This window comes from Bos grunniens, chromosome 5, assembly GCF_055505025.1.
Source record: "Bos grunniens cultivar Pamir isolate PY7600 chromosome 5, Bosgru_T2T1.0, whole genome shotgun sequence".
Classification (NCBI taxonomy): domain Eukaryota; kingdom Metazoa; phylum Chordata; class Mammalia; order Artiodactyla; family Bovidae; genus Bos; species Bos grunniens.
In genome coordinates, this window is record NC_141169.1 from 9,197,015 (window position 1) to 9,210,905 (window position 13,891).

The window sequence follows — 13,891 nt, forward strand, 5'->3', positions numbered from 1 at the left end:
ACAATAGTAAAAGAAATGATAATAATGATAGTGATTAATGTCATTAAGTCCTTGCTATGTGGTTGAAACTAACACTGTATGTACATTGCATTACTTTATCCTCACAAAAAGTTCTAAAGATATGTATGTGTCCTTTGTGTTACAGATGAGGAAACTGAGGCTTGGAGGGATATTTTTGATGATCACTGAAACAGTGTTGAAGGTGAAATTCTATCCAGATTTTTGTTCCAGAAAACAATGAATCCTGTCATCTGGAAAGAGGGAGGAAAAAGGCTGTATCTTGAAAGGCAGTGGAAGAAAATATATAGAAATAAAATTCAAAGAATAATAAAATATGAATCTAGCTGGAAGAGATTGGGGGCAGGAGAAGAAGGGGACGACAGAGAATGAGATGGCTGGATGGCATCACCAACTCGATGGATGTGAGTTTTAGTGAACTCCAGGAGTTGGTGATGGACAGGGAGGCCTGGCGTGCTGCGATTCATGGGGTTGCAAAGAGTCGGACACGACTGAGAGACCGAACAGAACTGATATAAACAAAATAAATCTATACAGGCAAAATATGGAAAAGTTGGTTATTTTTTCATTTTTCACAACTCTTAGAAATGATACTTTAGGAATCATCAATTAGTGTGGTTATTAAAGATATAAACCTTAATAGTACATGAGAGTGTTGATTAAATGGAACTCTTCAGTATAATTGGTCAATGAGCATATACAAGCTTTTCCAACAACATAGAGAATTTTCTTGGTACCTTTTTCATTTATTCTTTCTATGGTCTACAGAAGACAGCCATGTTCACACTTAATGAATTTCTAGTTTCTAAAGTCTCTAATTCCCACTCTTGCCATAAGACACACTTTTCTCCTCAGTGCCCCAATCCAATTTAATTTCTATTCTGATCTCGTAGCCTAAAATAGATGGCAAAGGGAACATTAAAGTAGTAAATAGATGAGTCCATTGAAAAAGGAATAAAGAAAATGATGACAAGATCTCAGAGCAAAAATGTGAAGCAGAAAAATGATCAAGGATGTTTTTTAAGCAAAGATTGATGAAGGAAAACATTGAACAAAATAAACACAGTTTTAAAATAGCAAATATACATATTTATATATTTAAATACTGTATGACCAGGGAATAAGTTCAATGTTAGTACCATAAGACATAGGCATTCTAGATTTTAAAAGTACCTGAGAAACTGGTTAGAGACAAAAGACAATTGACCTGATCTTTCTTTTAATGGAGGTGAGTCTGCTATAAAGTCAAAGATGATATATACCCTGTGCAACTGAATAGCATGGTATGTGAACTCAGGTGGAGGTCTTTAGCTCCTTCCCAGAGTCTGGGAAAACATAAGAATAAAGGAAAGGATAAAAATCTTCCTTCTGTAAAAATTACAGTGTATTAATATCCAGTACGGAAGTGGAGTCTTCCTAATATTCATGATCAGAAACACTATTTATTCTAAAGTGAATCATAGTGTACCTGTAAAATCCATTTTTTATGTTAGCCAGCTAACCAGGAATGTTAGTTCCTTCCTTCTGCAAGGAACTTTGGGATGCAAACATCTGACACCATTCATGTTGTCTAGGATTCTGACCACTGAGAGAGAGTTGATTATTGGATAGGATGTGAGGTAGACAGGAAGAGAAATTGGCTAAGATATTAATGATACAGTCAGAATCTGTAACAGATAACTAATATGGAATCATGTTCTACTTACTAATTTCTTCTAAAATAAATTTACTTGTTTCCACATGCAGCTATTGGACACAACTTTTAAAAAGATGCAACTTTTAATTACTGGAATCTAGAGAGTGTGCCAAGAGTATTTTTTTAAATAGAGATTTTTATTAGGATTTCCTTGGTGGCTCAGAATGTAAAGCATCTGCCTGCAATGCGGGAGACCTGGGTTCGATGCCTGGGTCAGGAAGATCATCTGGAGAAGGAAATGGCAACCCACTGCAGTATTCTTGACTGGAGAATCCCATGGATGGAGGAGCCTGGTAGGCTACAGTCCATGGGGTCGCAAAGTCAGAAATGACTGAGCGACTTCACTTCACTTCACTTCAATATGATCCTTTTGTATGAGGACATTTATTGGAAAGCAGTGTTAGACTGGTAATTGTTTCTTCTTTTTCTCCTTCTCTTCCACCTTCATCCTCCTCATTCTTTTTCTGCTTCATCAAATACCTGAGTTGATTTTAAACTAACATTTATTATCTTTCTCTAGCTATGAAATTACTCTTAAGATTTGAGGACTTTTTAAAAAATACAAGATAAATATTTACGTTTAGTTACAATTTGGGGGAATACACAAGTATTTGTTATTAAAACGATTAATTTGTGTCGTCTTCTTTTCCCCTAAACTTAGAATAAGGATCCTAAACATTACATAAATTGCAGAGATTTAATTAAAAACTTGAAGAAATGTGTTACTGTTAATTGAATTCTTGATACAGTTACCTTTGCAAACCAGTGTTAATGAAACTCCAGTTCAAAGTGGATGGGTTTGGGGAATTGAGATAGCTATTTATTTCCTTAACTGAGGTGCCATGATAATCTCCTCAGTAAAATAACCCAATTAGGAGAGTTCTCAATTGGAGCCATTGACAAAGTTTACACAAACTGGAAGCATTTCTAAGCAAAACACAGGGGTTCAACGGCCAGTAAACAAGGTCAGTGAGTGAGAGAGGGAGATAACTTCTCTGCGTTTCAGAAGCCTTGCACCTGTGGAGCAGAGAATGGACCCGGTCCTACCGGGGCCAGGTTCCGCTCCGCCCCTTGCCATGCTTGCAGTCCCTGCCCCCTATCGCTGAATCTCCCAGTTTGGCTTCTCCGTATTACCAAGCTATAAATTGCCCTAGAGCTTAGAGGCAATCAGGTCAGCACTGCTCTCACAGGGGAAAAGCTTCTTACTTCCGAGCAGAATCGTTCAGGGGAAAGAGAGAAAGGAGGGGGAGTACCCACGCTTCAGTCGTCACGGCGCTGGCAAGGGGTGGAGAGATGGGGGAGGGGGCTGGCAGAAACTGCATCCCCAACATTGTCGCACTTGACCTAAGTCTACAAACTTACTGGTCGCCGCAGTGGAAACTCCCAGAGCGCTCTCCTCTGCCTGGCAGCCCCCGCTGCAGGGTGGAGTCGCTTCCCGGCCCCACCTAGGGGAAGGAGCTTCCCGTGCCCGCATCCCGGCATCTCCCAAGCACCGCACCCTTGATTCAAGAAAAGTCTCCAGGCGTCTAGAAAGGCTCCGATTATTCTTCCACCCCCGAACCCACACAATGGTATTAACAGTCTCCAGTGGCCCAGAGGGCCACCTTCCTATGGCTCAGGGTGAGGACTCTCCGGCGGACTCCTTTCTTATCCCCGCCCTGCTTTGCTTTCACAACTCCTCCGGGTCAAATAGCCAAAGACAAACTTCTGTCTCTTCTTCCCGGCTCCCACATTCTAAGACACCCACAGCCTGCAAACCCACACACATCGGAACTCCTAGGGCGCTGTTGCAGTCTGGGCATGCTCAGTATCAGGGCAGGTTTTGATTGAAAGTAAAAAAAAAGAAAGAAAAGAGAGAGGTGGGGGGGGGGGGAGCTTTTTATTATGCTGCCTCCCTCTCCTATGCTTATGGCTTGCTGAACAGGTTGCGAGGCATTCCTGTGACTACCCAGAGGGTTTATCGGATGCCCTTGATTACGTCTCCTTGGGATCTGACCCCCTCAGAGTTGACCGCCCTCCCCCAACGCTCCTCAACCCCCTCCTCAAGTCCCTGTCCGCTGTGGGGATGGAGAGACACTAACAGAACTGGGATGGGCGCTGTTGGCTGCGCGGATCCACCTATTATTAGTGAGCCCGGATTGGCTCCCTGGCTCAGCGTACCGGCGGTGGAGCCAATCAGGCGGCCGGGGCTGGGAGATGACGGGCGGCCGCCTCCTCACTGGAGGGATTCCTGGAGAAGCTGCAGTGTGGGGATGCTCTAGACCGAGTACTGCCCCCAGTGTCTTTCCACCTCCTCCTCCTGCAGCGGCGGCGGCAGCACTTGGCAGCGGCAACTTGAGACTGCACTGGGGCAAGCCCCCAGGGTGGTGCTCCCCGGAGAGCGGGGCTTGGTGCCCCGGAGGGGTGTGTGTACGGTGAGGGCGGCCAGCTGGGACCAGCTGGTGGCCCTGGAAAACCTCCCACACACCCACACCCACACCCCCCTTTTGTGTTGCAGGCTGCCCCTCCAAGAGCAGAGGCAGCGAAAGGAGTCGTGTGCACCGGTCAGCCCCGGGAAGCTGTAGGGACCGGCGAGCAGGCACCACCTCCTGTTCCCCGCTCCAGGTAAGGCAGCGGGAGTGGCGGCACGGTCACCTCGGTGGTGCCTATTTGCTTAAATCCGTCCAGAAGGTTTTCTTCTCGGCACACTTGGGTTTTGGTGGGGGGAGACTGAGACCTGGGAAGGGAGCCCCGGGTGGCCTATTGTGAGCAGTGTAATGAGACCACATGTGCATCTCCTGGAGAAGCACTTAGCACAGCGCCTGTGATTCAGAGCCTGGAGTTGATGTTGGGCATCCCCCATCTTCTTCTTTCCTTCTCTCCTCCGCCCCCTACCCTCAATTTCTATCCCTCACCGCCCCCCGCCCCCAACTCCTTTCTCAATCTCTCTTCTCCCTCCTCCCAACCGAAGCACGCACAGGGCTTTTTTCTCCTCCTGGAGAGGATTGCCTTTTCTCTGAGGAAAGAGGAAGGTAGTGATGAAAGGAGAAAGATTTTTTTTTTTCCTGCTCAGGGCAAGGGAGAAGGAACAAGATAGAATACAACCTCTGCGAAAATTAGAATAGGGAAAGCAATTAAACTGAATAAAGGAAGTAGACAAGATGTGCAGAGAGGTGAAGCGTCAAGTTTGACTTGATCTCCTCCTTGCAAGAGGCTGTGTCTCTCACTTGATTCCTTCAAATGGAACAAAAATAAACCACCGTTTCAACCCACTTTCAACTGCTTAATTGCTCTTGCTTTTAAGTGCCCACCATTTGACTCTTCCTGCTTCCATCTGTCCTGTAGGGCTATTTGGTATTGTCCATCAGTGGCAATGTCTGAACTTGGAGAAGCTTTTCCAATAGAGAAAAAAAAAAAAAAAACATTAATTTCCTGAGATTCTTTGGTATGGCCCTTATGTTGAGGAGCAATATACATATATAGATAGATATAGATATATGTACGTATATGTATAAAGTTTCAAAACATTTTTAAGTGACACTAATGCTATCAGGAGGCTTGGGTTTCTACTTTGAGAAAGCTAATCTAGTTAGCTTTGTGTATGTATTGATTTTGACTTTCTTGAAGATTAACCCTTTAAAATAAAGCAAACATTTAACTTTTGTGTTAAAGCTGCATTTGTGTATGAATTGTGATTTCATTCTCTCTTTCTGCTGTTTGCATTGTTTCCCAGATACTGAATTCATGCTTTGCCTTATTTTCTTTCAATAAGTATATTTAATAGATGTAAACGTGATGCTTATACAATTTTAGTACTCCATTTAGAAGGCACATGGAAGCTCAGTTGGCCAAGAATTCTCTTGTACTGGAACAAAGTTTAGAAAGTAATGGTAGGAAGATAGCCTCAAATTTCAAAAATCTTAATGGGAAAAATGTTTTTGTTTTCATCTCTTATTATAATACAGAGAAAGATGTCAAAACAACTCTGTGCCCTGGCTGCCTGCATGATAGGTTAAGTGAACAGGACTTGCTGGACAGAACCTTGATGGTAGCCTCAGAAATTTCTAATTGCATCCTCAGTGGTATAAGCTTTCCTTTCTTGTTATTCATCAGAGACAGATAAGTGATGGCTGTCAGATGGAAGGAGGTAGAAAGAAGTGCTTAGTTGAATGCAATGGGAAAGCATTCCAAGTGGATCCTACATGAGTGCAGAGAAATCAGCAGATGTTGGTGTCCAGATAAATCTTCCCCTTTGATTTACCAGAGGAAATGCCAAGTCTTACTTTTTTTTTTTTTTTTAATGTGTCCACTTGGGATAAGAAAAAGGAGCCTTCTTTCTCAACTCTGCTTGACCTTCCACACTAATCTATGTATCCCAGAAAGTATTATTTTCACTACATGTCTTTAGTCATCAAGTTTATGCACTGAACTAGAGAAGAGTTGCATTTATTTACCGTCAATGTAATAGGTGTTATTTTCTAAACTATTTTCCATTTGAGACACTTATCTTTCCTATTTCAGTAGAATTAACCTCAAGTCACAGAAACAAGATCTTCTTTCTAAGGCTTTGACATTTAAATGCCTGTTGTTTTTTTTTTTTTTTCCTTTTTAATGTGGTACCTCTTGAAAGCTAACTCTAATTTTTAGAGGTGCCACCTTTCGGTTACAAGGACTAAAGGACAATCGTTTAATTGCCTCACATGTGTACATTTGAATTAACAAGTTTAGACATGAAGAGAGAAAGGAAACCGACTGCTTTCCATGTGAGCAAATTAAGATTTTACTTGGTTATTTCTCACCGTGTCTTAGGAAAGTTGCAAGTTTGGGCTTGGTTTGTGACATTTATGTTTGAAACTCTTAACAAATGTTAATTATAGCAGTGACATGTAAAAGACATGCACATGAATATTGAGTTTTTCACATGCTTACAAAAAAAATTACGCCTTTGTAAACCGGAAGTCAGAACTAATTCCAATATGTAGTGAGTGGATCGAAGTAAGACTTTAAATGATATATTGTAGGAAATTATTGCCCTGTCATCCCATAAAATGTTCTAGGATAACAGTTTCATACAACCTTCATCTTTTCTCCTTTTAAAAGAATATCTTAGTAAATCTTATTAATGTTTCAGAGCAAATATGATAATTAGGCTTTAATGTATTTTTATTAGAACTAAAGGTTGCTACTCTACAGGGGAAATCCTAAAATACTAATTTTATAAAATACAACACAATAGAGAATTGTTGCAGAGTAGTTTTGAACTTCATTTCATAATGGAGAATATTAGTTATTCTGTCTGGTCAAATTGTCAGATAGTTCTAGTCCAGAAATATGAAAATGGTTATGGTATTTACAATATTTGCATATTAGACTTGTTGCTAACTGAAAATAAAGCTAGAATATAGTAACTTCTCTTAATTGTATTTGCAAAGTGAACTAGATGATTAATAAATAAAATGCAGAATATGTTAGATCTGAAAGCTAATTTGAACTTGCCTAATGACACCATAGATATAACATCAATTCATCTCCTTTAAGTTCAATATACTAAATCAATTTATACTGAATTCCAAAATTAGGTTTTTACAGCCATCTGATCTTAAAAATCTCACACTTAACGTAGACAATTATGTGAGCCTGAAATTCTTTGAGCTCTTAAGAGTTCCGGTATGTGTAATAGCTAGGAAGAGATACCATTAATTCCAAATTGGAACATAATATATTTTTTTCCTAATGGTAGTGATTAAATTATTTGGGGAAAGGAAAGCAAAAGTAAACAGTGTAATTACATAACAGAGCAAATTTGATGTAATATTACAGAAAACCAAGACCAAAGTTAGATTCTCTGGCATAGAATAATGTAGGGGTGGGTTTTACAAGTGTTTTGCTAAAAACTAATACTTACTAAAATTAAATACCTAAAACACTGTGACTCTAAAAATTGTTCAATGATTTGCTTGTCATAAATATATCTGTATCAAAAGTTTAACGTCTGAGATGCTTTCTAGTTGAAACTGTTTGCCATTGAAATTGTTCAAAGCTATTTAAATAGGAATAAAGTATATGGCAGTCCAAATAAATAATTTCAACTAGTATTTAAGAATATATATATGTACACATGTGTGTATATATATATATGTATGTGTGTGTATATATATGTATATATTATGTAATATTTTCTGAAAGGATTCAATACTAATGGGCAGTAGCATATAATCTGCTGAAACTAGGAAGTTCTTCTGTAAAAAGTACCATTTAATGAAAGATGACAGTGTCTTAGGGATGCTTTTAATATATATTCGGTTGAAAAGACTAGGAATACCCAGAGGCAAAATTAATATAGATCTTTCTCTTTATACAGCTCTTCTGTGGCTTAGGGAAGAAGTGATTTTCATATGAATCATGGATTTGAAAAAAAAATAAAACCTCTCAGTACAAGATATACTTTTATATGCAGGTAACAAATAACCTGAAATCATATTTTCATATGATTTAGACATAACAGGGCATTAAAGTTTCTTTCTAAGATTTTGTTTCTTTCAACATTTGCATAAAGGTAAATTTGTTCTTAATCTTTTATATAATCAACATGATTATCATTGCTTTTACAGGTAAGGGGGTTTCGATCGGTATATTTAGTAATTTCTTTAAGAATGAGCATTATTTTTTCATAATGTTTTTACAAACTTGATCCAAACCTCTCCATTAAAGTGTGGCCATTTTTTAAAAGCAGGATTTAATTTTTCCTGTCTGAAGGAAATAGTGTTTTTCTTTTATCTTCTCTGTCATTTTCGGAGTGTTCTTTCTTGAAGAACCATTTTTATATTGACTATAAGATGAACTGTGATAGCTGGGCATGTATGAGCATCATCCTACTCATATGTGTTAATATAAGAAAATAAATGTATATTAAATAATATTGCAAATATAATCATGTTATCTACTGGAAGTAAGAGAGCACACAGTATTTTCTTGTTGTATAAGAATAAAACTTTAACCTTTGCTAGATTATTTACTTTTAAAATGTGCAATGAGAAATGTTGCTATGTTGTAGGAAGAGTAAGCACTGGGGATGTTATTTCTATAGTTTTAAATATAATTGCAGAAGTCCTATATCAAGGAAACCTCCTTTTAAAATATTTGCTTTCCAAATTTAAAAACGTTATTTAAGAGAGTTCTAAAACAAATTGGAACCTATGTCAGGAAAACAGTAGCACATTTATACTGTGTTAGAAAGAAATTTTGTGACATGTCTTTGGAAAATCCAAAGCAGTTTAAAAAAATTTCTGTAATTTCTATAATTTTTTCTACTTAGTTAAACCACAACTTCTAATTATTTAGAACTAATTCTGATCCTTTACAAATACATTCAATTCTGGGAAGGAATGTGGCACATTGGTTTCCATAACTTACCAGTAATGTAATTGAGAGGAGGTCAGAGTTCATCATTTTGGGTTTTGCCGTTGTGTAGATAAAAAGGAATCAATCATTTCTGTATTGGTCTCACTAGTAGTATGTTGAGCATATTAGTTATCCATGTACGGAGTCATTTTGTTGAAGAGGAGCCCTGGAAGACTGCAAAGCTTATAAAGATAATAAATGCCTTCTATATTTTAACTGTTTGTACAAAATGGGAGCTGGAAAATTCCCATGTAGAATGAGAATGGCCTTTCTCAGCTAGTATAAGAATCTGGTGAAATAATTTGGTTTCTGAAGTAGTTTGGTTAAAATGCAATTTCCCAGCAGCCCTGTCACACAACATTTCATTGCACATGCTAGATAACAGTCCTGCTGCGGCAGCCCCCAGACTGTGCCTAAGACATTTAACCAAGTGACTCAGTCAAGAATGAATTTTGGTCAAAATATCCAATTAATTCAATCCAGGTATGATACTGAAACTTGGTCTTGCCTCATCCCAATAAACCTGCTATTTCTCTACTTGTTCAGTGTAGCTTTGCTTATAATTCTAAAGTGCTTAGAGTTCAAACAGTGCAATATTATTTTTGCCAAAGGGTATTATACAAGTAAGGAGGGTTATATGTTGTTTCCTGCAATAGGTGTTTTCTTTTTCTTTCTAAATCATTCACCTAGCTAATCAAGGATAAAATGCACATAGGTATTTAAGCACTAGTAGAGTCAGAGAATTATTTAAATACAAAGCCTTCTGATACTCCAGTTGCTTAAATGAGACACGATATCTCTTGTTGGCCTCCCACACCCTCCCAGACTACAACCAACTTTTACGCCATCAGCGAATAAAGAAGAAAGCAGACGAACACCTCTGGGGACAGTTCCCTGGGTGTGGCCTCCAGGGGACAGCCTTCTGTTTTTATCTGAGGCTCATTTCGCTTCCGGGCCAGTCTCCTTGCATGCCAACCCAAGCCTCACTCTAGCTGGAAGCAGATAATTGGATTTAGTAATTGCTACTTTCAGATTTATTGGCATATTTTCATCAACGTGAAGGCAAAACCACATGGAAATACTCACACAAAACATGCTCAGCTATAACAAACTTCATGTCAACACTTTCAAAGTGCTATGTATATAAGCTTTACATAATTGACAAAATAGCTTTTCTTCCATGGAATTTCTTTTGATTACTCACAAGTGACCCAAGCAAAAGGTGAGACTGTTAAAACCATGAATCAGTCTAACTTTTTAACTTATTAACACCAGTGGGTAAAGCTGAAATAATTATTTAAAATATTTTCACATACTTGCTGCTGCTGCTGCTAAGTCACTTCAGTCGTGTCCGATTGGCTTTAATACTTCCCGAGTCCACCTGTGTCTTGTTAGAGACTCAAGCATTCATGTACCTCATCCTGGTTATCACAGATACCTGAGAACTGGTTCCTACTCCTGTAGAATCTCTGAATACTACTGTGAAACATCACATAGTCTTGCTTTTAGGCTAGATTATTGGTAGTCTTTTTTTTCAGACATAATTTTATGTGAAAGTAACTGTACGTATAAACAGTATAGCAGCAAGCAGCAGGCTACACTCATGAAAACGTCAATTTGGAACTGTTTGCCCTTTCCTTGAGAAGGAGAAAGAGTCAATTAAGTATATCTTTTTCCCAGATGATGTTCTGCACACACACCCCCACCCTGGTATTCTGTGTATTATAAACAGTGGGTCGGTCCTTGTTCTCTACCCTTGAAATATGGAAGCTGCTATTTTCGAGGGAAAAGTCATTAACAAATTTTTTTTAGACAAATGACTTGATGGCCTTTGAAACAAGGATAAATGATACAACACAGGTTACCAAGGCCTAGCTAAGCTCCTCTAACAACCAGGCTCTGAGTTAGCATGATTATTAAGAGGAAAAGTTGTCACGATTTCTCAGGAGAAAGACAAGGTAGCAAAGCATGGAATCTGTTTCTGGCTTGGAGTGTCTGCCAGATCCTGGTTTACAGGGCTGGCTTTCTGCCTAATCCGTAGCATTTTTATCAGATTTGAGGAATGAATAAAGTGAACTGTTGGGCATTAGAGCATATTTCTAGAGCACTAACATCTCTTTTTAAATAGAATAACATCACTATCTTATTTTAACCAATGTCCAGAATCCAAGGCCACAAGTTTTATTTTTAAATATCTAAAAACCAGACCATTATATGCCTAAAAGTGCTTGAATTTTTTGTCTTTGTATAGAATTTCCTGTACATGAAAGCTTAGTTAACAATGTGACATTGCAAATAATGTACCTATTTTTGTATTTTTATTCAATTATAATATTAAATATACAATGCCAAACAATCATCTTGAGATATAGTTGAGTTTAATAATTCTAGAAAAGCCACAAAAAGCCAAACTATTCCTAAATGGTTTAAAACTGCCCGCTTTAAAATTGTGGGGGAAAAATGTACTTAAAATGCAAGGTTCCTGTTTGGTTTTGGATTTTTTTTTTCCTGGAGAATCATAGGTACTCTCAGAACCATTCCTAGATAACACAGAATGAATATTAATGATAGGAGAGAGTCGACTCCTTCAGGGAAGAGTGGCATAGATGAGTTCTGTTATGCCTTTGAGAATCTGTTTCATCATTTATATATTGAACACAAAGCAACAGTTTGGTTTCTCTGACCGCTGGATTTTCAGACCCGTATGCGTTGAAGCATGTTACTACTCACTGCTGGAAGATTTGTTCAACTCTCCAGCTAAGGGCACGATACAGTAATTCTCTTATATTCTCTTCCTTCCTTGCCATTTTTTTTCCTGTTTTATCTCCTTCCTGCCTGCCTTCTTTTTCTTCCTTCCTTCTTTCCTACTTTTTTCTTCATATCTTAATGAATCACCTTACTCTAGAAACTACTGGGAACTTGGTACTCTAGACTCCATACTCATCTCTACCTGCTGAATTTATTTTTTGTCAGTAACCGAGAGATTTCCCTCTTAGTTTGTATACAGTTCAGATCGGTTTCACAAAAGGTATGTATAGATAAATAAGGGAGAGTAATTTGTTCGTGCATTTGGCACACTTAAATGGAATGTCCCGTGATTTGAAAGTTTTTGAGAACTTCCGTGTAAAAATTATCCCAGTGGTAATTTTTAGAACAAAATTGATTGACTAGAGGTAAGACAGTGATATTTAAAAGTTCAAACAAATAGCATGTATTTTCAGGCATCTTTTCGAATTTTATTCTTCCAATGATCCAATGATAATATTTACATCACTGTTTTCATGACAGTTGTATCTCACTGAATTTAAAAAAATATTATTGCCTTATATGCTTTTGATAATGAAGAGGTTCTCCATTTTACAGATGCACTAAAGGAGACTCAAAAGTTAGGTTACCTGCCTGTAATTACACACTTAGGAAGCCTTTAATAATTTTCACCTACTGACTCATACAGCTTCAGTGGTTAATAAAGAAAAACTCCAGTAAATTTTTAAGTTCTCTCTAGTTTGCTCTTATGAAAAATAAAAACAAAAATCTAATATCTTCACTGTATGTTGAATAAATAGTCTTTATTCTTTCTATTGAAAAGACAATGACAATTTAGTATACTGTCATTACTTTTGTGACTAATTTTGGAATAAATTTATTTTAAAAATTGTTCAAGGGATGATTCTCTAATCTATAAGGGAAGTCACTGATCCTGAGTCACTTGATTCAGTTAGCCTTGAGTCATTGCTATGTCACCATGATATTAAATGTTATCTTTATATATGTATTTCCTTATTTGTAAAGTACAGAGTCATAAGGTACCTCCTGGAGGCTACAAAGAGGTGATGGGGAAATGTGTGTTGTAGTTTTACTAGAAGATTTCCGACCTCATCTCACATTATTTTTCTCATTTGCACTTATACAACTTCTCACTGTTTCCTGAACATTGATGGAAGTTGTTGAATCTATTGGTTCTTTATTTCAAGATGGAAATGGCTAAGCAGGGAATATACTCAAGCCCCAGTTATTATGCCTTCCTAGTGTGAAGTCCGTCAATTGACAATTCTTACGTTAAGAATCAAGCACATTTGGAAATGATTACCAATAGCTGTACACTTTGCAATGTGGATTATCATAATTGACTTTCTAGATGATCTGCTCAAAGGAAATATGATTTTAATTGGGAAAGGCTTATAGAAAGAATGCAAGATTAATTGGAATGTAAGATTGGTATTTATAGGAGATTTTTGGACAAACACAAAATTTGTCCAAAATTTATGATTAAAGGTTAATCATATTCTTTTACTATGTCAGGCACTTTTTAATATACTTTCTATACTTCATTCCATTTAACATTCCTAAGAATTTTATGAGATTGGTACAAATTTATATTTTTTAGATGAGAAAAATGTGGAAAAGAAGTAACTTGTTAAGGTCTCACAACTGTTCTGTAGAAGGAATTGGATTCAAAACCAAGAGTCTATTTCTAGAGTGAATACTCAACCATAAGAAATCATAATCATCAGACTCCTTAGTGGTAGAAGATGTAGGACAGATGGAAGCAAGGAGATAGAAGTGATCAAAAGAAGTTGAAGAGCCATAAGCAAACTGTACTTCATGGTTTGAGTCCAGATGACCATTATGGCAATGTGCTAAACACATGAAATTTGGAGTCTCATAGATCTGGGTATAAAGACCTCCTCTGACATGGTGAGCCTCAGTAAGATATTTTATTAATAACAGCTTCACTTCACCAGGAATGGAAATGCAATGATTTTGCAAATTGTCTGCTGTTGTCAGATCTAATCA

At 37.7% G+C, this 13,891-nt stretch overlaps 1 protein-coding gene across 3 annotated transcripts in view; it reads left to right on the forward strand.

Moving 5' to 3' along the window:
- The first annotated feature begins 3,934 nt into the window (after positions 1-3,934).
- The window catches only part of SYT1 (synaptotagmin 1), a 615,410-nt gene continuing 605,453 nt past the window's right edge, over positions 3,935-13,891 (forward strand). For all 3 annotated transcript variants that reach the window (XM_086398826.1, XM_086398831.1, XM_086398827.1), the window contains exon 1: positions 3,935-4,318. The gene's annotated coding sequence lies outside the window, so the exon portion shown is untranslated. The remainder of the gene's footprint in view (positions 4,319-13,891) is intronic.